The sequence below is a fragment of the Daucus carota genome, chromosome 8 (assembly GCF_001625215.2).
Source record: "Daucus carota subsp. sativus chromosome 8, DH1 v3.0, whole genome shotgun sequence".
NCBI lineage: Eukaryota > Viridiplantae > Streptophyta > Magnoliopsida > Apiales > Apiaceae > Daucus > Daucus carota.
The window spans coordinates 6,809,170-6,835,192 of NC_030388.2; positions in this window are offsets into that span (position 1 = coordinate 6,809,170).

Sequence of the window (26,023 nt, forward strand, 5' to 3'; positions counted from 1 at the left end):
CAATCTTTGATTGATAGAATTCATAGCAGATTTATAGGATATCAAATCAGAGATTGATTTTGTAACTGTGTCTATATAAACACAGATTAGGGTTACTCTATAGGAGTTGAGTTATCGAGTATATTGTTAAGAACCCTAGCAGCTCTTAGTGATACAATATAAATCACTGAGAGAGTTTTTGTAACCATCAAAGCTTTGTGAATATAAGAGTTTATTGATTACAATTTCTTATATTGTCTTACTGTGTTACAGATTGTGGTCACTATATCATATTATATAGTGAATTAATAGGACCTAACAAGTGGTATCAGAGCCAGCTCTGTTAAGATTACTACAGTGAGATCTTAAACACAATCATGTCTGAAAAATCACAAGCTTCATCCTTTAGAGTTCCAATCCTTAAGGCATCTGAATATCCAGTCTGGAAAGAAAGAATGATCATATTCTTAGACTCTGTTGATCCAGAATACCTTGACAGGATTTATGATGGACCACATATGCCCACCAAGCTCTCTGTTGGGATTGCAGATGAACCTCAAAAGATGGTTCCAAAAGAAAAGAAAGATTATACTCCAGAGGACATCTCATCTATCAGTAAAGATGCAAAGGTGAAGCATCTGTTGCATAGTGCCCTTGATAATGCAATGTCTAATAGGGTGATTGGGTGCAAAACTGCCAAACAAATCTGGGATGCTCTGGAAACCAGATGTCAAGGAACTCAGGCCATTAAGAAAAACAGAAAAACAATCCTTACACAGGAGTATGAGCACTTTGACTCAAAATCTGGTGAGTCTCTGACAGATCTGTATGACAGATTTGTCAAACTGTTGAATGACTTATCTCTGGTGGACAAGGAATATGATCTTGAAGACTCAAACCTCAAATTCCTTCTAGCTCTTCCTGAAAAATGGGATTTGAAAGTCACTACAATAAGAGACAATCTTGATCTTGGAGAAATGTCTCTTGATGATGTTTATGGAAGACTGAAGACTCATGAACTTGAAATGGAGCAAAGGAACAACGACATGGAGGAAAATCAAAGTCTGTTGCTCTGAAAGTTCAAGAGGAAGATGCTAAGAGCAAGGGAAAAGCTCATGTCACAAAGTCTGACATTGAGTCATCAAACTCTGATGACTCAAACTCTGATGTTCCCTCAGACTCTGAAGAAAGTGATGATGAGATGATGCAATTAGCAGCATTGATGGTGAAAAGCTTCAAGAAGTTGGCCTACAAAAAGTTCAACAAAGGCAAAAGTTTTTCAAGGAAAGACAGAAACTCTGACAGAGTTTATGACAAGAAGAACTTTAAGATGAATGAGGGCAAAGAAGGGAAAGCTGGAAAAGCTGACAAGTATACCTGTTTCAACTGTGGTGAAAAGGGACACTTTGCATCTGAATGCAAGAAAGCCAAGAAGGAAAAAGAAAAAGCCTTTATCACCAAGAAAGGAAACTGGAAAGATACATCTGATTCAGAAGAAGAAGTCAATTATGCTCTGATGGCAAACACTGACAACAACTCTGAATCTCCTGCTAAGGTACCTCATTCTACTCTTGCCTTTGATACTGAAGATATAACTGAGTTAAGATTGTTTCTTAAAACTTTACATATCAGCTTTAGAGATCAGACTTTAGAGAATGAAAGATTAAAATCTGAAACTCTGAGTGTAAAGAAAAGGAATGATTTTCTAGAAAAAGAATTAGTTCAGATGTTGGAAGTTCAAAAAGAAAGAGATGATGCTGTTATTGTCAAAGATGAATTATCAAAGAGGTATGCATCTCTTCAATCAGAACTTGCTAAGGAAAGGGAGATCATTAAGACATGGACTAATTCAGGCAAAACCACTCAGGATATCTTAGGTAGTGGAAACTGGAAGAAGGGACTAGGTTACACTGATAACTCTGAAGCTGAGTCATCAAAAACAGAGTTTGTTAAAACTCAAAAACCTAAGGTTAAACCTGTAAAATTTGTTGTTGAATCCTCTAAGTCTAAACAGAGTAGACCAAAATCAGAGATTAACAAAAATTTAAAATCTGATAAGCCCAAACAGGTTAACATAGGACTGATGACTCAGAAACAGCTTAAACATAAGCTTAAAGAGGTAAAGTCTGATGACAAAAACAAAGAGCCTAGGAAAAATAGAAATGGCAAGATTGGTATAGACAAGAGTAATAACTACATGCCTGTTCCAAATGCACCTAGGAAGACATGCCATAACTGTGGTAATACTAATCATCTTGCTAATTTTTGCAGGAAGAACAAGGACATTAACTCTTTACCTACAAAGTCTGGAGTTAGAAAAAGTAGTATTAGATATAAACCACAAGATCCATGTTTTCATTGTGGTAGTTTATGGCATTCTATTTATACTTGCAAAGCTCATGCAGTCTAGGTACCAAATGAGCATGATGGGGGAACTCAGCTATTTTCTGGGTTTACAAGTTAAACAGACTGAAGATGGGATTTTTATAAATCAAGCCAAGTATACCAGAAATCTGTTGAAGAAATTTGGTATGCAAGACAGTTCAGCTGCAACTACTCCTATGGCAACAGCAACCAAACTAGACAAAGATACTGGTGCATCAGTGGATATCACAACTATAGAGGAATGATTGGATCTTTGCTTTATCTGACTGCAAGTAGACCAGACATCATGTTTGCCACATGTCTATGTGCAAGATTTCAGGCAGATCCAAGAGAACCTCATCTGATTGCAGTAAAGAGGATATTCAGATATCTCAAGGGAACCACATCATTGGGATTATGGTATCCTAGAGAATCAGATTTTAGTCTAATTGGATACTCTGATGCAGATTTTGCAGGTTGCAAAATTGACAGGAAAAGCACAAGTGGGAGTTGTCAATTTCTGGGTGGAAGACTTGTCTCTTGGTATAGCAAGAAACAAAAGTCAATCTCAACATCAACAGCAGAGTCAGAGTATATAGCTGCAGGCAGTTGCTGTGCTCAAATTCTTTGGATGAAGAACCAACTGTTGGACTATGGGTTATCCTTTTCTAAAATTCCTATTTATTGTGATAACCAAAGTGCTATTGCTATGACAGGAAACCCAGTTCAACATTCTCTGACAAAGCACATCAGTATAAGATATCATTTTATAAGGGAGCATGTGGAGGAAGGAACCATTGAACTTCACTTTGTTCCTACTGATCAGCAGCTAGCAGATATATTCACCAAACCACTAAGTGAAGCAACCTTTACTAGGCTGGTGAATGAGCTAGGAATGATATCAGGAACTGAGTAAACATACTGGTCAGATCTTTCAAATTTCAATTGTCAAATTACCATATGTATTGCTCACAAAAAAAAAAATTGCCTTGACATACTCTGATTGTTAAAATCTGATGACATTCTCTGATGATATACTCTGTGTGCTATACTCTGATGATATTCTCTGATCGTTATTCTCTGACGATATTCTCTGATATTTGTAAACTCTGAATCTTGATTAATAATCTCATTTTTATTTCTCTGAGAAAACAAACCTGTGAAGATATTATGAGCATGATCTGAATCTCAGTTAAGTTCTTTAATCTTGATCTCAATTTTGTGCTGCTATTTTTTCACTCTATGCATATTGATATCATTGAGACTCTATTACTTCACATATCTTAATTATAAGTGAGACTGATTAATTTGCATTTTCTCTCAGTAAAAATAGACAGTGTTTATAAACTCTGATGCTATAAATACCCCTGCAAATAAGCATAGTACTCCTTTGAGATCTTAGATGTCTATATGACAGTGACTGGAAAGACCCAAACACTTACTGGTATTAAGTAATTGCCAAGATTTTTATAATCTATGGTGACCAGTCACAATCTCTGATTACTGGAGAAATACTGTTGCAAAATAATGTTTAAAGGTCGTGATTCATTTACACTGAAAAGCGTCCTTGATATGAATGAAAAAAAAAAAAAGGGGTTAGTTTACTTTATATATTTTCCCATCAGAGTATGCCTATTGTCTATGTTTTGAGAGTTTAAATAAATTATTCTTGTCTACCTTATAATTACGAAATTGTGAAATTCTTCAGTCTCTGATCTCATATGATAAATCACACACATTATTTCACAAGCATATTATTGAGCTATGGATTTTATGACAAACTCTGATTTTTCTGAATTTTCTACAAATCATGTCTTTATTCTGAGGTACTTAGAATTTATTCTATTTAATGTAAATCTCAGAGTTTAAAATTTGAGGGATTTGATCTGGATTTTCTAAACTCTTATACATTTCAGGAGTTCAAATATTCAGAGAATATGAAAGGAGTGTTTCAAACGGGTGTATTGTTAGTGGGTTTACTTGAAAAAAAAAACATTTTTATAGGAGAACGTGTAATCAGCATTTATAACTGCACGATTTTACTGCGCTCATAATGATTACTTTCTTTTCTCCATGCCACTAACTCTTATCTACCAGTTAAAATCTGACAGGTGTCCATGTGAACAAAGAGACATGCGTGTACAGCTACACAAAATCTGAAGGGTTTATCACATCAGATTTTATTGCTCATTATTCTCTTATACACTCAATCCCTACACACACTCTCTTCACAAACTCTTGCTCTCTTCTCTCTGATATTCAAATTTTCTCACACACACTTTCTCAAACACCTTCTTTCTTAAACTCTGTTCTAATGGCCACTACAGCATTCATCTTTGCAGGCGTGGAATTTGTCACCAATAACCATGCTGCTATCCTAAACACTGCCGACGCTCCAAGGGATTATCACCCTATGCAGCAATTTCTGGCACAGAGTGCCATTGCTACCGCTCTCACAGCTCCTGCCAGACTCTCAGGCAGCCAGATCATAAACTTCTGGAGGACGGGTAAGTATGACAATGGTGGTGACGAGGGATCACCATCGATTGTGTTTTCATATGAAGGGGAGGAGTATTTTGTTACTCCAGCCACAGTCAGAACTGCTTTCAATTTGCCAGAGCTCGACACTGCTTATATTACAAATGGAGATGCAAATCTGAGAACCATGATGACTGATTTGGGCTACAGTGAATCGCTTGACAAATTGGGACAACTAAAACGCCCAGGGCTCAGAAGAGAATGGAGTTTCTTTTTCGACTGCATTACCAGGGCATTTCAAAAGAAGTCTACAAACTGGGATGCCATTCCAATGGACATGCTGCAGATTGGGTATTCTCTGATCTACTCTACTAATTTTGATTTTGGTAGATTAGTTCTTAGAAATATTGGTGAAAGAATGCATGAGAATAAACAAGTCATATATTTCTCAAGATTCTGTCAATTATTGTTCAATGCTACTGTTGGTGAGGTAGATTTTGGTGTTGATGATGAGATCAAGCCATTTAAGCTTCACAAAAGAGTGTTTAAGGACCTCATCTCCAAGGATGAGAAGTATCCAATTTAGAGACCTCTTCTGATTCCAGCTCAAGTTAGAGCTAGGATGGATATGCCCCCAGTACACCAACAACCACAACCACAACAGCCTCAACCTCCAGTCTCTCCTACCATTCCCAAACAACTCAGATCTTCTGCATCCAAAACCAAAAGGGCTGCAAAGTCTGATGCAGCCCCCTCTAATGCCAAAAGAACAAGAACCTCTGTTACTACACATGTTCTGAAACCAAACTCTGATGTGCCAACAAACTCTGCTGTGGCAACAAACACTGATGAGCCAGTAAACTCTGAGGCTCACTTAAACTCTGATGCTCCAAACTCTGAGATCCCGGTAAACACTGAAGCTGCTACTCCTCAAAAGCAGAAGAAAAGAAGAAGACTTGTTGCAGCATATGAATATGATGATCTAGAACCTGCACAAGATACAAACTCTGAACCTACTCCTACAACAGCCTCTGAACCTGTTCAAGCTAGTCCTCAGAAGCCAGCCAGATTCAAGAAAAGGGCTCAAAAGCCTGCAAGAGCAAAAATTCCGATCACTGAAATCACAGATTTCACTCTTGAGGAAGAGCAAGCACCATCCACCACTCTACCAGAACCTTCTCAAGCTCTGATGGTGCTTCCTATCCAAGCTGTTCCACTAACATCTGCTACAGCATCTTCTACCTCATCTGAAGTAGATGAAGAAATTATTTGTAAGGAGCAAGCTACAGCTGAAACTGAAACAGCAATGTCTGATCCCAAATCTCCCATATCTGATCATGGAACTAAAACTCCAATTCCTCAATCTCCAGTGAAGATTCCTCAATCTCCAGTGAAGATTCCTCAATCTCCAATGAAGATTCCTGAGGGTGCCATAGTTCATGACACAGCTCCAGAAAACTACAGGTCTGATGTAGTTGATGAATCTGACCAAGTAGGTATGGAAGCTCTACAGTCTCTTGCTCAGACTGGTGAAGAATCTATCAAATCACAGTCTGAAGCTCAAGAAAAATCTGCTCAAGACACTGTGGAGAAAGTTGCTGATCCTGTTCCTCATGATGAAAAAGCAAACTCTGATACTGAGGATGATGACAGTTCAGATACTGACAAGGATGAGGATGATGGAGTCCCTCTGACACAACAAAAGTGGGAGTCTACTAGCCAGTATAATGCCAGGCTACAAACTCTGAATACAGACTCTGAGCCACTTCCCAGGGATCTTCAGGTTGATCCTCCAAATGAGGTCTGGGATAAACTCTGGATGAGCCACCAACATTCTCTGGAGCCAACTAAAGCTGAAGAATTCCTATCTATGGCAGAGAATAAAATTTCAAACTCTGATGTTATGTCAAGCCTCAAAGGCACAATTCTCTATCTGAAGACATTTCATCCTGCTCATGCCCAGACATCTAAATCAATAGATGGTCTAAGAACAGAGGTGGCAAACGTCAAGGAGACAAATGAACTGGAAAAGAAAAGGACCATGCTACCTCTGAAAGAAAATGTACAGAAGCTGGTAACTGTCAATGAATCTCTGGACAAGAGGATGACCATGATTGAATCTACTCAAGAAAAGATGTCCAAACAGCTTGAAGCCATCCAATCATCACTTTCTCTGATCACATCCATACTGATTCCTGATGAGGATGATGTCAAAAAGGGGGAGAGAGTAGCTCAAGTCAAATGCAAGTCTACTACTCAAACTCTGAAGAGAAAGAAGAAGGATGATGATGATGATGCTGATGATTTCACAAAGCACAAGAGATTTCAAGCAGGGATTGGTGGAAGAGTTTCAAACTCTGACAGTCAAAAGCAATCTAAGCAAAGCACAAAGTCTGCTCCAACACATAATGTCACATCTGGATCAAAGCACAGACCAGTGGCTGGATCAGATAAACCATTGACTGATGAAGAGCTTGCTAGATTGGTTTTTGAACAAGAAAATCCAGAAGCAAATTTGGATTTGGAGTTGATTGCTGCAGAGGAAGCTGAGCTGAAAAAGGAACATATTGAAGCCATAAACTCTGGAAAGATCCAAAAGCCTGCAAAGTCAACTACCAAGCCAAAAGAAAAAGGAATACTGATCAAGGAAGCTACTGTTGCCGATCAGAGTTTACCAGTCAAAAAGGTATACTCTGAAGATGAATACACCTCCAAGGGTAAAAGCAAAGTAGATGAACATCTGGAGAAAGGCTGGGATAAGAAGAAATCTACAACCTCTGACAAGGATCAAGTTGTAAAGGAAAAGAAGACAGAAGCTGCAATCTCTGACAAAGCTCATGTTGCAGAACCCCAAAAAGAAATATTAACCTCTGACAAAGCTCAAGTTAATAAGGATGCAAAGACAGACACAACCTCTGACAAAGCTCAAGCTGTGTTCAAACCAACAACAACTCCACTGGCTGGATTTGCAAAGCCTACTTTGATGACTGAGATAAGCTTTGAAAAGGGCTCAATTCAACCAATCTCTCATCGTAAGGCAGGAAGAGATAAAGGAGGGCTGGGATCCAAATATGAAAAGTTTGATCAGAGTATAGGATCAAGACCAGATGACCCCTCATCTCTCTGTGCTCCCAAGACTGGAGTATTGCAAGACAAAATGGAGAAACTTGATTCAGTCCAGTTGGTGAAGAATGACAGAGGAGATAATATTCTTATCTACTTCATGTCTGATGGAACAGTGTTTAGAGTACTTGAAGCAGATCTCTATGCTAAACACTGGGAGGAATTGAGATATGTATCACACATATTTCAAGTGAAAAACAAGTCAGGACAACACATCTCCAACCTGCTTAAGGATCAAATCAGAAGAAAGATGGGGATTACAGGAAATAAAAATGCTGGACCTTTTATTCCTAAATACCTCAATCATAAAGGACAGCTGGTTGGGATGAAGAAAAATTCAGCAAAGATTGAAACAATAGGTGGAATCAGAACTCTTGCATTTAATGAAGAGTCTGATAAAGCTTACAATATCAGGCTGGATAGAGACTTGAAGAAGAACAAGATTTATGATCTCAGAGCTGCAATTTGTCAAACTGGAGTTTCAGATCCAGAGCTGAGAGAGATCAAGAGACAAATGATTACAGTGCTTGAAGAAGCTGAAAAAGAACTCCTCAGAGGGTATCTAAAGACAGCAAATGGTGTCTATGCAGCTAAGGAGTAAAGTATCTGTAAGTGTTAAAAGTTTTCTGTTATAATTAGTTAAACTCTGTTGCATTTGACTTATATGTTTTGACATCATCAATTATCTGTTAACTTGCACATAATTTATTGATGCACAAGTTGGGGGAGATTGTTAGATATAATTGATGATTACTAATATTCTTAAAGTCTGTTTTAGAACAGGAATCATCAGAGTTTAATCTGGAAGCTGATCAGAGTTTGATAAAGTCTGACAGAGTTTAGTAAAGTCTGATCAGAGTTTACATAGTCAAGACTCGTCAGAGTTTACACGTGGAAAGAGCTCAGAAGCGGATATACTTCAAGGAAGGATAGAAGCGGAGGAGTGATTTGCTGACTATGGAAACTAAACAGAAAACTGGAGCAATCTTTGATTGATAGAATTCATAGCAGATTTATAGGATATCAAATCAGAGATTGATTTTGTAACTGTGTCTATATAAACACAGATTAGGGTTACTCTATAGGAGTTGAGTTATCGAGTATATTGTTAAGAACCCTAGCAGCTCTTAGTGATACAATATAAATCACTGAGAGAGTTTTTGTAACCATCAAAGCTTTGTGAATATAAGAGTTTATTGATTACAATTTCTTATATTGTCTTACTGTGTTACAGATTGTGGTCACTATATCATATTATATAGTGAATTAATAGGACCTAATAGACTGTTTCTGACTGTCAGAGTTTGAAACTCTTCCACCAGTCCCTGATTGAAATCTTTTGTGCTTTGTGAAATCATCAACATCATCATCATCATCATCCTTCTTCTTTCTCTTCAGAGTTTGAGTAGTAGACTTGCATTTGACTTTAGCTACTCTCTCCCCCTTTTTGACATCATCCTCATCAGGAATCAGGATTGATGTGATCAGAGAAAGTGAAGATTGGATGGCTTCCAGCTGCTTGGACATCTTCTCTTGAGTAGACTCAATAGTGGTCATCCTCTTTTCAAGAGAATCATTTGCAGATACCAGCTTCTGTACATTATCTTTCAAAGGTAGTAGAGTCCTTTTCTTCTCCATATCATTTGTCTCCTTGATATTAGCCACTTCTGTTCTGAGACCATCTATTGATTTAGATGTCTGGGCATGAGCAGGATGAAATGTCTTCAGATAGAGAATTGTGCCTTTGAGGCTTGACATAACATCAGAGTTTGAAATTTTATTCTCTGCCATGGATAAGAATTCTTCAGCTTTAGTTGGCTCCAGAGAATGCTGGTGGCTCAGCCAGAGTTTATCCCATACTTCATTTGGTGGATCAACCTGAAGATCCCTGGGAAGTGGCTCAGAGTCTGTGTTCAGAGTTTGTAGCCTGGCATTATACTGGCTGGTAGACTCCCTATTTTGTTGTAGATGTGACTGAGGAACTTCATTATCATTGTCATCATTGTCATCATCTGAATTTTCATCATCCTCATCATTATCAGATGCAGGATCAGCAACTTTCTCAACAGTGTCTTGAGCAGATTTTTCTTGAGCTTTAGACTGTGATTTGCTAGGCTCTTCACCAGTCTTAGCAAGAGACTGTAGAGCTTCCATAGCTAATTTGTCAGATTCATCAACTACATCAGACTTGTAGTTTTCTGGAGCTGTATCATGAACAATGGCATCCTCAGGAATTTTCATTGGAGAATGAGGAATTGGAGTGGAGGGGCCATGATCAGATAATGGAATTTGAGGATCAGACATTGTTGATGCAGCTTCAGTTGTAACTGGTTCATCACACCTTATTTCTTCATCTACTTCAGAGGATGTAGTAGATGCTGTAGCACCATCAGAGATTGGAACAGCCTGAAGAGGAAGAACCATCAGAGCTTGAGAAGGTTCTGGTAGTGTGGTAGATGGTGCTTGCTCTTCCTCAAGAGTGAAATCTGTTATCTCTGTGATGGGTACCTTTGCCCTTGCAGGCTTTTGAGCCCTTCTTTTGAATCTGGCTGGCTTTTGTTGATGAGGACTGGTCTGAACAGGATCAGAGTTTGTTGGAGGAATAGGTTCAGAGTTTACTGCTTGTGCAGGTGCAAGATCATCATAGTCATAGGCTGCAACAAGCCTCCTTCTTTTCTGCTTTGGAGGAGAAGCAGCTTCAGAGTTTGCTTGGGTCTCAGAGTTTACTTGAGCCTCAGAGTTTAAATGAGCCTCAGAGTTTACTGGCTCATCAGTGTTTGGCTGCACATCAGAGTTTGCTTTCAGAACATGTGTAGCAACAGAGGTTCTTGTTCTTTTGGCAGTGGAGGGGGCTGCATCAGACTTTGCAGCCCTCTTGGACTTGGATGCAGATGTCCTGGCTGCTTGAGAAGAGACTGGAGATTGTTGATTTGCTAGAAGCATGTTCAGTCTATCTCTTATTTGAGCTGGAACTTGTAATGGCCTGAGAACTGGCCTCTTTTCATCTTTAGAGATGAGATCTTTGAAAGCCCTTTTATGCAGCTTAAAAGTTTTGATCTCATCATCAAATGCGACCTCTCCAACAGATGCATTGAACAATAATTGGCAAAAGCGGGAAAAATAGACAACTTGACGATTTTCATGCATTCTTTCACCAATATTTCTAATAATTAATCTGCCATAATCGAAATTAGTAGAATAGATCACAGAATACCCAATTTGCAACATATCCATGGGTATTGCATCCCAGTTGGTGGATTTCTTCTGGAAGGCTCTGGTTATGCAGTCGAAGAAGAAACTCCACTCCTTCCTGAGTCCAGGACGCTTCAATTGGCCCAATTTGTCCAGAGAATCATAGTAGCCCAAGTCAGTCATCATGGTTCTTAGATTTGCATCGCCATTTGTGATGTAAGTGGAATGCTCAGGTAGGTTAAAAGCTTGACGGACTGTGCCTGGAGTGACAGCATACTCCTCCCCTTCATAAGAGAATATAATGGATGGAGATCCATTTGTACCACCATCATCATAGTGACCCGTCCTCCAAAAATTGATAATTTGGCTTCCAGAGAGTCTGGCAGGAGCTGTAAGGGCTGTGGCTAGAGCACTCTGTGCCAAGAAGAGCTGGAAGGGATGATAATCCCTTGGGGCTTCAGAAGTGTCAAGAATGGCTGCATAGTTGTTGGGGACAAAGTCCACACCTGCATGGGTAAATGTAGTAGTTGCCATTATAACAGAGATTGTGAGTAGAGAAAGGTGTTTGAGAAAAGGTGTAGGAGAAAAGATTTGAATTTCAGAGAGAAGAGAGTATGAGTTTGTGAAGAGAGTGTGTGTAATGAGCAATATAATCTGATGTGATAAACTCTTCAGATGTTGTGTAGCTGTACACGCATGGCTCTTTGTTCTCTTGGACACCTGTCAGATTTTAACTGGTAGATGAGAGTTAGTGGGATGGAGAAAAGAGAGTAATAATCATGAGCGCAGTAAAACATGTGCAGTTATAAATGCTGATTACACGTTCTCCTATTAAAATGTTTTTCATGTAAACCCACTAATAATACATCCGTTTGGAATACTCCCTTCATATTCTCTGAATATTTGAACTCCTGAAATGTATAAGAGTTTAGAAAATCAAGATCAAATCTCTCGAATTTTAAACTCTGAGATTTAAATCAAAGAAAATTAATTCTTAATACCTCAGAATAAAGACATAATGTATAGAAAATTCATCAAAAAATCAGAGTTTGTCATAAAATCCATAGCTCAATAATGTGCTTGTGAAATAATGTGTGTGATTTAACATATTAAATCAGAGACTAGAGAATTTCACAATTTCGTAATTATAAGGTAGACAAGAATAATTTATTTAAACTCTCAAGACATAGACAGTAGGCATACTCTGATGGAGAAATATAAAATAAACTAAACCCCCCCTTTTTTTTTCTTTTTCTTTTTTTTTTCTTCAAGGACGCTTTTCAGTGTAAATGAATCACGACCTTTAAGGATAATTTTGCAACAGTATTTCTCCAGTAATCAGAGATTGTGACTGGTCACCATAGATTTTAAAATCTTGGCAATTACTTAATACCAGTAAGTGTTTGGGTCTTCCCAGTCACTGTCATATAGACATCTAAGATCTCAAAGGAGTACTATGCTTATTTGCAGGGGTATGAATATAGCATCAGAGTTTATAATCAGTGTCTAATTTTCTGAGAGAAAATGCAAATTAGTCAGTCTCACTTATAATTAAGATATGTGAAGTAATAGAGTCTCAATGATATCAATATGCATATAGTGTAAAATAGTAGCACAAAATTGAGATCAGGATTAAAGAACTTAACTGAGATTCATGATTACTAATTCAGATCATGCTCCATAGTATCTTCACAGGTTAAGTGTCTCAGAGAAATAAAAATGAGATCATTTATCAAGATTCAGAGTTTACAAACATCAGAGAATATCGTCAGAGAATGACGTCAGAGAATATCAATCAGAGTATAGCAAACAGAGTATATCATCAGAGAATGTCATCAGAGTTTAACAATCAGAGTATATCATGGCAAATTTGTGAGCAATACATATGGTAATTTGACAATTTAAATTTGAAAGATCTGACCATTATGTTTACTCAGTTCCTGATATCATTCCTAGCACATTCACCAGCCTAGTAAAGGTTGCTTCACTTAGTGGTTTGGTGAATATGTCTGCTAGCTGCTGTTCAGTAGGAACAAAGTGAAGTTCAATGGTTCCTTCCTCCACATGCTCCCTTATAAAATGATATCTTATACTGATGTGCTTTGTCAGAGAATGTTGAACTGGGTTTCCTGTCATAGCAATAGCACTTTGGTTATCACAATAAATAGGAATTTTAGAAAAGGATAACCCATAGTCCAACAGTTGATTCTTCATCCAAAGAATTTGAGCACAGCAGCTGCCTGCAGCTATATACTCTGACTCTGCTGTTGATGTTGAAATGGACTTCTGCTTCTTGCTGTACCAAGAAACAAGTCTTCCACCCAGAAATTGACAACTCCCACTTGTGCTTTTCCTGTCAATTTTGCAACCTGCAAAATCTGCATCAGAGTATCCAATTAGACTAAAATCTGATTCTCTAGGATACCATAATCCCAATGATGTGGTTCCTTTGAGATATCTGAATATCCTCTTTACTGCAATCAGATGAGGCTCTCTTGGATCTGCCTGAAATCTTGCACATAGACATGTGGCATACATGATGTCTGGTCTACTGGCAGTCAGATAAAGCAAAGATCCAATCATTCCTCTATAGTTTGTGGTATCCACTGATGCACCAGTATCTTTGTCTAGTTTGGTTGCTGTTGCCATAGGAGTAGTTGCAGCTGAACTGTCTTGCATACCAAATTTCTTCAAGAGATTTCTGGTATACTTGGCTTGATTTATAAAAATCCCATCTTCAGTCTGTTTAACTTGTAAACCCAGAAAATAACTGAGTTCCCCCATCATGCTCATTTGGTACCTAGACTGCATGAGCTTGGCAAATCTTTGACAGAGATTAGCATTAGTGGAGCCAAAAATAATGTCATCAACATAGATTTGAACTAAGAGCAGATCATTACCATGATTCAAATAAAACAAGGTTTTATCTATGGTACCTCTTGTAAATCCACTTTCAAGAAGAAATTGAGCTAGAGTTTCATACCATGCCCTTGGAGCCTGCTTTAGTCCATAAAGTGCTTTGTCCAATCTGTAGACATAGTCTGGATGCTTTGGATCCACAAATCCTGGAGGTTGTTCAACATATACCTCCTCATCCAGTTTCCCATTTAGAAAAGCACTTTTGACATCCATCTGAAATACCTTGAATTTCTTGTGAGCAGCATAGGCCAGAAAGATTCTAATTGCCTCCAATCTTGCAACTGGAGCAAATGTCTCATCATAATCAATACCTTCCTGTTGTGAATACCCTTTTGCCACAAGCCTTGCTTTATTCCTTGTAATGACACCCTCACTGTCAGTTTTGTTTCTGAACACCCATTTTGTACCAACTATGGATATGTCTTTAGGTCTTGGTACTAGGGTCCATACTTTGTTTCTCTCAAACTCATTTAGTTCCTCCTGCATTGCTTGAATCCAGTCAGCATCTTGAAGAGCTTCCTCCACTTTCTTAGGTTCAGTTTGTGACAGAAAGCAATGATGTAGACACTCATTTGCTGTAGCTGTCCTTGTTTGCACACCTGCTTCTGGATTTCCAATTATTAAATCAGGTGTGTGAGATTTTGTCCACTTCCTAGCATGTGGAAGTTGACCATTTTCATCATTGGATCCTCCCCCTTGATCCATGCTCTCCTGATTCTGTTGATTATTCTCTGTAGCTCCCCCTAAATTTGTGCTATTAGAGTTTGAATCAGTATTCTCTGATGAGTTTGAGTCAGCATTCTCTGATGAGTCTTGGGTAGAGTCTGAAACATTCTGATGCTCCCCCTCAACAAGTGCTTCATCATCACGAACTTGTAAATTTTCATCAGAGTTTGCTGTATTTTGTTCACAGTCAGAGTTTGACTGTTCATCAGAGTTTGTCGAATCAGAGAATATTTCTTCATTTTCAAAATGCAATCTTTCATGATCATCCATGTCTGCTAAGCCAATAATTTTCTTGTCATCAAATGACACATGTATGGATTCCATGATCACCTTGGTTCTGAGATTGTAGACTCTGAAGGCCTTTGTTATCAGAGGATAGCCTACAAAAATGCCTTCATCAGCTTTTAAATCAAACTTGGTAAGCTGTTCTGGATGAGTCTTCAATACAAAGCATTTGCATCCAAATATATGAAAGTACTTCAGATTTGGCTTCTTTTTCTTCACCATCTCATATGGGGTCTTGCCATGCTTATTAATCAAGGTTGCATTTTGAGTGAAACAAGCTGTTTGAACAGCTTCTGCCCAGAAATAAGTAGGTAGTTTAGCCTCATCAAGCATAATTCTGGCAGCTTCTATAAGAGTCCTGTTTTTCCTTTCAACTACACCATTTTGCTGTGGTGTACCAGGTGCAGAGAATTGTTGCACTACACCTCTTTCTTTGCAGAACTCTTCCATTGTTGAATTTCTGAACTCAGTTCCATTATCACTTCTAATGATCTTTACTTTGTCTTCAGATCCATGATCCAGTTGCTTCACATGATCCATCAGATGCAAGGCTGTTTCATCTTTAGTGTGAAGAAAATATACCCAAGTGTATCTGGTATACTCATCAACAATAACAAGAGCATATTTCTTCCTTGCAATGGATGGTACATTAACTGGTCCAAATAGATCAACATGTAGAAGATAATATGGTTTCTTTATTGAGAATTCAGTCTTACTCTTGAAAGATGTCTTTCTCTGCTTGGCCTTTTGACATGAATCACATAATCCATCAGATGTGAGTAGTGATTCAGGGAGTCCTCTCACAAGCTTTTTCTTTATAAGCTCATTTATAGAGTTGAAATTGAGATGTGAGAGTTTCTTGTGCCACTTCCAACTTTCTTCTGCAGAGATTCTTGTAGACAGGCAGATTGCTTTTCCTTCAGAGTTTGTAGGCAAGTGGATTTCATAAATATTCCCATGTCTGTGAGCAATCACTGCCACTTTGCCTGTTGACTTGCTTACTATCTCACTGTGTTCTTCATAGAAATCAACATGATATCCTCTGTCACAGATTTGACTGACAGAGAGTAAATTGTGTTTTAGCCCTTGAACAAGAGCTACATTTGATATGATGACATTTCCAAGATTGATGTTGCCATATCCCAGAGTCCTTCCTATGTTGCCATCTCCATAAGAAACACTTGGGCCAGCCTTCTCCACAAACTCTGACAGCAGGGACTTATTTCCAGTCATGTGTCCTGAACATCCACTGTCCAAGACTAGAGTATTCTTCCTGTTGCCCTGCAATCACAAAGACCACTAATTGTTAGTTTTAAGGACCCAGACTTGCTTGGATCCCTTGGCCTTATTAAGTTTGTTAGCTTTTGCAGCGGAATAATTATTATTATCAGAGTTTGAGCTAACAGACTTTGCAACAGAGTTTGTACTGGAAACAGAGTTTGTACTTGCAGAGCTTTTATTAACCTTTAAAGAAGGTTTCAATTGATAATAATCATAATACAAACTATGATATTCTTTGCAAGTATAAATAGAATGCCATAAACTACCACAATGAAAACATGGATCTTGTGGTTTATATCTAATACTACTTTTTCTAACTCCAGACTTTGTAGGTAAAGAGTTAATGTCCTTGTTCTTCCTGCAAAAATTAGCAAGATGATTAGTATTCCCACAGTTATGGCATGTCTTCCTAGGTGCATTTGGAATAGGCATGTAGTTATTACTCATGTCTATTCCAATCTTGCCATTTCTATTTTTCCTAGGCTCCCTGTTTTTGTCATCAGACTTTACCTCTTTAAGCTTATGTTTAAGCTGTTTCTGAGTCATCAGTCCTATGTTAACCTGTTTGGGCTTATCAGATTTTAAATTGTTGTTAATCTCTGATTTTGGTCTATTCTGTTTAGACTTAGAGGATTCAGCAACAAATTTAACAGGTTTAACCTTAGGTTTTTGAGTTTTAACAAACTCTGTTTTTGATGACTCAGCTTCTGAGTTATCAGTGTAACCTAGTCCCTTCTTCCAGTTTCCACTACCTAAGATATCCTGAGTAGTTTTGCCTGAATTAGTCCATGTCTTAATGATCTCCCTTTCCTTAGCAAGTTCTGATTGAAGAGATGCATACCTCTTTAATAATTCATCTTTGATAATGACAGCATCATCTCTTTCTTTCTGAACTTCCAGCATTTGAACTAATTCTTTTTCTAGATAATCATTCCTTTTCTTCACACTTAGAGTTTCAGATTTTAATCTTTCATTTTCTAAAGTCTGATCTCTAAAGCTGATATGCAAAGTTTTAAGAAACAACCTTAACTCAGTTATATCTTCAGTATCAAAGGCAAGAGTAGAATGAGGTACCTTTGCAGTAGATTCAGAGTTGTTGTCAGTGTTTGCCATCAGAGCATAATTGACTTCTTCCTCTGAATCAGATGTATCTGTCCAGTTTCCTTTCTTGGTGATAAAGGCTTTTTCTTTTTCCTTCTTGGCTTTCTTGCATTCAGATGCAAAGTGACCCTTTTCACCACAGTTGAAACAGGTATACTTGTCAGCCTTTCCAGCTTTCCCTTACTTGCCCTCATTCTTCTTGAAGTTCTTCTTATCATAAACTCTGTCAGAGTTTCTGTCTTTCCTTGAAAAACTTTTGCCTTTGTTGAACTTTTTGTAAGCCAACTTCTTGAAGCTTTTCACCATCAATGCTGCTAACTGCATCATCTCACCATCACTGTCATCAGAGTCTGAGACATCAGAGTTTGAGTCATCAGAGTTTGATGACTCAATGTCAGACTTTGTGACATGAGCTTTTCCTTTGCTCTTAGCAGCTTCCTCTTGAACATTCAGAGCAATAGACTTTGATTTGCCTCCATGACGTTTGCTTCTTTGCTCCATCTCAAGTTCATGGGTCTTCAGTCTTCCAAAAACATCATCAAGAGACATTTCTCCAAGATCAAGATTATCTCTTATTGTGGTGACTTTCAAATCCCACTTTTCAGGAAGAGCCAGAAGGAATTTGAGGTTTGAATCTTCAAGATCATATTCCTTATTCACCAGAGATAAGTCATTCAACAGTTTGACAAATCTGTCATACAGATCTGTCAAGGACTCACCAGATTTTGAGTCAAAGTGCTCATACTCCTGTGTAAGGATGGTTTTTCTGTTCTTCTTGATGGCTTGAGTTCCTTGACATCTGGTTTCCAGAGCATCCCAGATTTGTTTAGCAGTTTTGCACCCAATCACCCTGTTAGACATTGCATTATCAAGGGCACTGTGCAGAAGGTGTTTCACCTTAGAGTCTTTACCAATTGACAAGATGTCCTCAGGGGTATAATCTTTCTTTTCTTTTGGAACCATCTTCTGAGGTTCATCTGCAAGCCCAACAGAGAGCTTGGTGGGCATATGTGGTCCATCATAGATCCTGTCAAGGTATTCTGGATCAACAGAGTCTAAGAATATGATCATTCTCTCTTTCCAGACTGGATATTCAGATGCCTTAAGGATTGGAACTCTAAAGGATGAAGCTTGTGATTTTTCAGACATGATTGTGATTAAGATCGCACTGTAGTAATCTTAACAAACCTCGCTCTGATACCACTTGTTAGGTCCTATAAACTCACTATATAAAATGATATAGTGATCACAATCTGTAACACAGTATGACAATATAAGAGATTGAAAACAATAAACTCTTATTCACAAAGCTTGAATGGTTACAAAAACTCTCTCAGTGATTTATATTGTATCACTAAGAGCTGCTAGGGTTCTTAACAATATACTCGATAACTCAACTCATATAGAGTAACCCTAATCTGTGTTTATATAGACACAGTTACAAAATCAATCTCTGATTTGATATCCTATAAATCAGCTATGTATTCTATCAATCAAAGATTGCTCCAGTTTTCTGTTTAGTTTCCATAGTCAGCAAATCACTCCTCCGCTTCTATCCTTCCTTGAAGTATATCCGCTTCTGAGCTCTTTCCACGTGTAAACTCTGACGAGTCTTGACTATGTAAACTCTGATCAGACTTTATCAAACTCTGGTCAGACTTTACTAAACTCTGATCAGCTTCAAGCTTAAACTCTGATCATTCCTGTTCTAAAACAAACTTTAAGAACATTAGTAATCATCAATTATATCTAACATAATATATGCAGTGACCCTTAACTGTCCATGGATCGCAACAGGTTAAAGTATAAAACAAGCCACAACATAACTTTAATTATTACAAACCCAAATCCCAAAATATAAACTTAATCCTTACAAGCTTACACATCACTTGTGTCTCGTTACTCAAACTAATACATATATAAAAAGCCAAGTGCTGCTGATAGCTCTCTCCATCTCTCAGCCTGGAATCCTGGCCTTACCACTAGCCTGAGGGTCATCGTTACCAACTTTCTCTGCCTTCACTGGAAAGAACATAAAGTATTGCAAGAGTGAGCTAACAAGCTCAGCAAGTATAACAATATCAATTTAAAATATTAATCATAAGCTGAAGGAAACCAGTGTCTAATGGAATCAATCTCAATATCAAGATTTGTTTTTAGAGTACCAATTAGAATTGGATATTAAATTTATTTTTACAAATCAAAGGTTAGGCTGCTGATCAGTCAGACACTAACCCCGAGCAGGTCCCACCATGCTCGTTTACTGGATCCAAGGCACACATTGGCCTAAAGCGACCACTCATCTGGTCTGACCACTCATTTGGTCCAAGTTTAGAAAACTATCCAATTCTATCACAATCAAGATGATCAACAATATTATTCAATAAAATAGAAACACCAACATCATAAATAAATTTTGAAGCAGAAGCAGACCACTATTCAAAGTGTCTCAGATGTATTTCAAAGAAGGAATGAGAAATAACTTCAGGGTTTATCAAAGAATCAGATATCGCATAATTGGATGGCAACGTATATCAAAGTTTAGTGTTATATGAAGAAGGGTTCTAGGTTCACAAAAAAAAAATTCAAGTATAAATGAATGCTTTTAAGATCGAGAAACTTGGGTTTATGGAAAGAATCAAACAACTGTAAGGTATATGTCATAACAGACGTTATTTGGTGTTGATCAACTGGTTAAGGTCTGAAGGATATGGGATTGACAAACTGGTTGAGGTATCGAGAGTATGTTCTTGAAATGAAATGAGGTTCTTATGGTAATCATTTAGAAGTTTTTTAAAAAAATGGAAGGTTTACAATTGAAATATGTTCCGTAGCAGGTATCAAAGAATCGGGTCAAAGGTTCAAGAATCAATAAAGTAAATAATCCATATTATAATTCAAGGAATCTGGTTGAAGGTTCAAAAATCAATAGGATAAATAATCCATGCTATAATTCAATAGATCACAGGGCTTAATCAGAAAGCTCGCTAAATCATCACAACAGATACAGTATATAATTGGAGGAAAGTCTCAGGGAACTTGCCTTATATAGCTGATCTCAAGTTTCAACTACGCTTGCTCGCTATACTACTCTATCACCACTTGCTTTCCCTTTCTACGTCTCGCTTCTTCTGCTAATCACAACAATTCTTTATCAATATATGATCTCATACTATTCTTATTATCACACCTTCGCAACTCGTTTCTATCTACCCTTCGTTTCATCCAAATCCGATTTACGGATTAAAAGATATGTCAAAAACAATCATATAAAGTTCACATAGACACGTAACACATCCATCAGATATCACATAACACATATCAAATAAGATATTCAATAAAATTTATCTTTCAAAGAAGGTTTGAAGTCAAAAGGAGTTTTCTGGTATTTGATATGGATTTTAAAACATTTTTCGGAATTAAAACGGGTCAAAGAATCATTTTATAAATAAACGATCACTTTTGGATACTCGCAATCAAGTCCGAAATCATTTGAAATCAATTAACGAGCTTCAAACATATTTTAGAAAAATATTTCAAAGCTCGAAACTATTTTTCGGAATTTTAAAATCATTTAAAATAATTAAATCTAATTAATAAATCAATTAAAATTAATTAATAAATAATTAAAACAATTAATCAATTAATATTTAAATTAATTGACTAATTATAATAATTAATTATTAATTAAATTAATTAACTAATTAAATTAGATTTATTTTTGAATTAATAAATAATTAAAACTAATTTTTGAAAAATAAAGGAAAAGGTTTTATTTGTAAAGTTTTAAAACTTTGTCGCAGGGGTGTAAAGTGTAAGATTCTAAAACCTGAGGTCAAAGAATGTAAGAAATGAAAGTATGGTACCGTGACTTCACCATCTCCAAAACGTCGGGGACCGAACTGTAATTTTACAATCGGCGCCGCCACCCGACGCCGGAGACGGAGAAACCGGCTACCTTTAGCCACAAAACTCTCCAGATCACTAGTACTCCTTCCCATGAACGTGTTCATGGCTTCAAAACCGTCAGAAAGGCCGTAACTTGGCCGGAAAAGCTTGACAAAGAACGCCGCCGCCGCCGAGCTTCATCGACTCCGGCGAGGCGTTCCAGAGCTCCTCCGTTTGTTTTAAAACCATTAAACGACTCCCCTCAACCCAGTGAACATGTTAGTAACTTCGATTTGCTACCAGATTCCACAAAACTCAAGTTCCCAAATTTCAATTACAAACATTCATATCAATTTAGACCCTAGTTCGAGAATCAGACCTACGATTACCTATGTTATCGAGCTCCGTTTTTGATGTATGATATACCAAACTGACGAGCACAACATGTACTACAACATAGAGTCATCAAAACAATCAAAAAGCATCAACATCAAAAAGTCCTAATTTAAACTAATTACTTCGAATTAAAAACCTTAAATTCCTCCTCACCTGTTAATCTCTGGACGTTTTTGAGGCCAAAATCAGATTCTACTCCTCAAAACCTTCGATTCGAGTACTTGAACGCCAAAATCCGAGTCCGATAACGCCAAATCTTCGTTTGAATCCAAGAACACGAAGAACACTCTCTCGATAAACCCGTGTTTAACTGATATTATGATTTCCCCAGTGAAATAAAGTACGGTTAAGGCTATTTATATTTACAAATAATTAATACCCCTCTGGATCATATATGACACGAAAATACAATGTTTAATAGCTTTATATTAATAAAACGGGTCCAATCGGTACCGGTTTTCGAGATAACTATCAAAACGGGGCTTTTTAATCAATCATTAGTATGCGGGTCCCGTTTGCACGTATTACGAGATAAGAAATAATATAATAATCAAAATATCTGGTTTCACGTATATCGAGACAACCAGATAATTATCGATAATTTAAAATACCAAAAAGCTCCGCCGGACCGGCTCCGGAACAAACCGTACTCCGGATCGAAAAAGTCAAAACATGAAAAGTGTCCGGAACATTCAAATTAGGCTAAAGGTGAATTTTGTTGAAATTTTCGGGAAGTAAAATCTCGGTACCGTTACAGGTTGACGGTTTTCGTAAAATCAAAATAATTAATAATTAAATATAATATATGTAATTAAATCCATAAATCAAATATAAAATCATACGACAATGCATAAATCGGTATGAAAATATCTAAATAAACTATATTTTGTACTGAGCATATAAAAATTGGTATTCCTCAAATTTGATCAGAAATACGTAACTAAAATAATAAAACAGGAACTAATTAATTCACAGAAATTCACATAATATTCATTAATCATCCAAATAATTACACGGATAATCTCAGATGTTACACTTCTCATATTATGTTTTGAAATATAAATTAAAAAATTATAACTGATCTTGATTTTATGACCTGTTTTGGGCATGTGAAATAAATTATATGTAAACTCTTTGGACGTAAGCAAACAATATGGTCAATTTTGGTGAGTTTTATGGAAACATAAAATATAACCAACAATATCACAAAAATCATTATAAAATCTCAAAAAATTCCAAAATCACCATTGTATAAAAACTATAAAAAAAAGTCTATTAATATTTAAATATTATCATAATTTAATAAATTCTCAAAATTCTCAATTAATATATTGTCAGATTTTAATGGATTTTAAATATTCTCAATATGTCATAAATATTAATGGATTTTCTAAATAATCTCAATTGAATGTCATCTCGTTTTTAAGTAGATTTTTAAATACTAATTGAATACCACACGATTTTATTATGATAATTTAAAATCTTAGTTGAATATCTCAAAATTCCAATGTGTTTTTAAAATCTGAATTGAATATACATGAATTTCAAAAAAAAATAAAAACACAAAAGAATCCCAATGGATTACACCCTTTGAATATAAACAAGAAATATGTAGAGAATCTTAAAAAGTCTTGGATACTTTTTTAAGAAAATATATTTTCTTAGAGAAATAAAGGATAATGAAAAATCTAGATATCATGTGCTCCATATAAGGAGAGATACATGCCCTATTATAATGTTTGATAATATCTACTTGATCTAAACCAAACCAAACATACTCGGTATATCTCGCTTAGAGTCTGAGGAGGGTAAGATGTACGCAGCCTTGCCCCTGCCCTTAAAGCAGAGAGGCTGTTTCCGTGAAGATCCCGGCTTACACAATAAATAATATAGTGTGTGATATAATATCTATATACCTTAGCCCAAGGCCTTCTTCACATGGGACTTACCTAAACAGTTCCGGTTTGTCGATGATGGGTGACAATGATCTGAAACAGTGACAATGATCTGAAACGGAGATATCAAACTGGATACTGCCACTAAGAACTGCCACTATTTGCACAATTTTTTAAATTATTAACTTGATTTCTTCTTGTGTAATCCATCTATGTCGGTTCTGCTTCATCAAATCCTTCGACGAAACAACATCTGTGATGATCCATTAGTACGCACTAAACCTTATCAAATCTTTCGACTAACCAACATCCGTGATGATCCATTAGTACGCACTAAACCTTATCAAATCCATCGACAACCAACATCCGTGATGATCCATTAGTACGCACTAAACCTTATCAAATCCTTCGACAACCAACATCCGTGATGATCCATCTTACCAAATCCTTCGACGAACCAACATCCGTGATGATCCATCTTACCAAACCATTCAACGAACCAACATCCGTGATGATCCATTAGTACGCACTAAATCTTACCAAATTCTTCGACGCACTAACATCCGTGATGATCCATTAATACGCACCGGTTAATGTAGATACTATGTTTGTGTCTATATCAACGAATCATAGAGAAGGAATCCTTGCGATGAAAACCGACTACAGGAGTTGCTTGAGGAAGAAAGGCAACAGAAAATTATGCAGAGATTTGGCATATTCAAATCACGTACACTGCTAAATTGTAGGGAGACACGCTAAATTGTTGGGAGCGATAGATAACTGAGGAGAGATAGATAACTGACAGGGCAAAGTAAATCGGTGTTCAAACCCGGATGGTGGATTAAGATCATCGATCAGAATGGATTGATGTGAAAAAAATTTATATTTTTCTTTTTGAAAAATTAGTATTAGCTTGGTTAGTTTGTCCAATAGATATAAAAAATGTGAATCGGGATACATAGAAGAATGTGTCAAGATACAATGGCCAGCCTATCCTAGTAGTCTTTATACAGGAACACAGGGTTTGTACTTTGTATGTGTTCTCCTTCATGGCTCGGGATAAACAGTATGTTTTCTTTTCACTTTGTTCTGTTTAGAAGAAAACACGGTGCTTAGTGGCCAAAAGAACGGGGAGATGGTATCTATTTCATTCATATAGGATGGAGGCTTGTCTTAAACCATAGCAATCTACTGGGGAGGTAATGATTTTCAATTTTTTATATATCAATATCAAAGGTGATTAAAATATATGGCACTAGGTTTTAATAGGGCACTGACTGATTTTGAATGGACTGGGTGAAAGTTTTAGATCAGTATCCTAAAAGTATGAGTTTTTGAAGAATTATTGTGGTTTGATCATTGATGTATAATGAAATGACAAAAAGCTCACCCTGCCTCTTGGTGTTGGTTGTTATTTCATGAATTCTTTCCTTTTGAGGTTCAAAAACATAGATTTTGATAATCTTTTGATGTGATACTGTGCTCTTAGTTTATTTGTATTAAAGAATGGTCAGCAATCAAGGGTGTAATTATTCCATACACTAGATTTTTAGTTCTAGTTGTAAAACTGAGTAATGTATATGAAACACAAGGCTCATCGCTACCTTTCATGTACTAGTTTAGTTTTCTTTGTTTATTTATGGCTTGTGATTTGTCTTTTATGTTTCTGTTTAAATTTGTAAATAATTAATTCAACCATATTTATTCCACCACCCAACAAAATACATGATATGAGAAATTATAACTCAACCCCATACCACTATTATGCTATTTCTGATTCCAACCCCATACCTTTCTCCAACCAAACAGCATGTAAGTACTACAATATTAATGAATATGAAAAGTTGAACTATATTGGAGAACAAAACCCTCTTGAAGCTTAGTTATGAGTTTCATTTGACTTAGATTTATGAAGCATGCACATTTTTATTATGTTTTTTATTTTAATCACAACCGATGTTGGCTCACATATATATATATATATATATATATATATATATTTTATTATCATCATCTAATATTACACACTATCCCTAATTCCACTCACATACTTGTCACTGAAAAGCCTCCTTGAAGCATTCTCTTAATTCTTATCGTTTTCTATCTTGTTACCCTCAAAATAAAATTACAGGATAAATAAACAAAACAAACAAGAGGTTTTGAGAAGGCCAAAGAAGATCTCGAGGCAATGACAGATCAGTACAAAACAAACAAGAGGTTTTGAGAAGGCCAAAGAAGATCTCGAGGCAATGACAGATCAGTACAACTCCCAAAACTACCACTTAACGAAAGAACATGTAGGAATTGATAATTTTATATATTTATATATATTTTAGATGATAATTGTTCTCATATTAGTTATATTTTGCATTTAATTGGACATATATTAATTATAT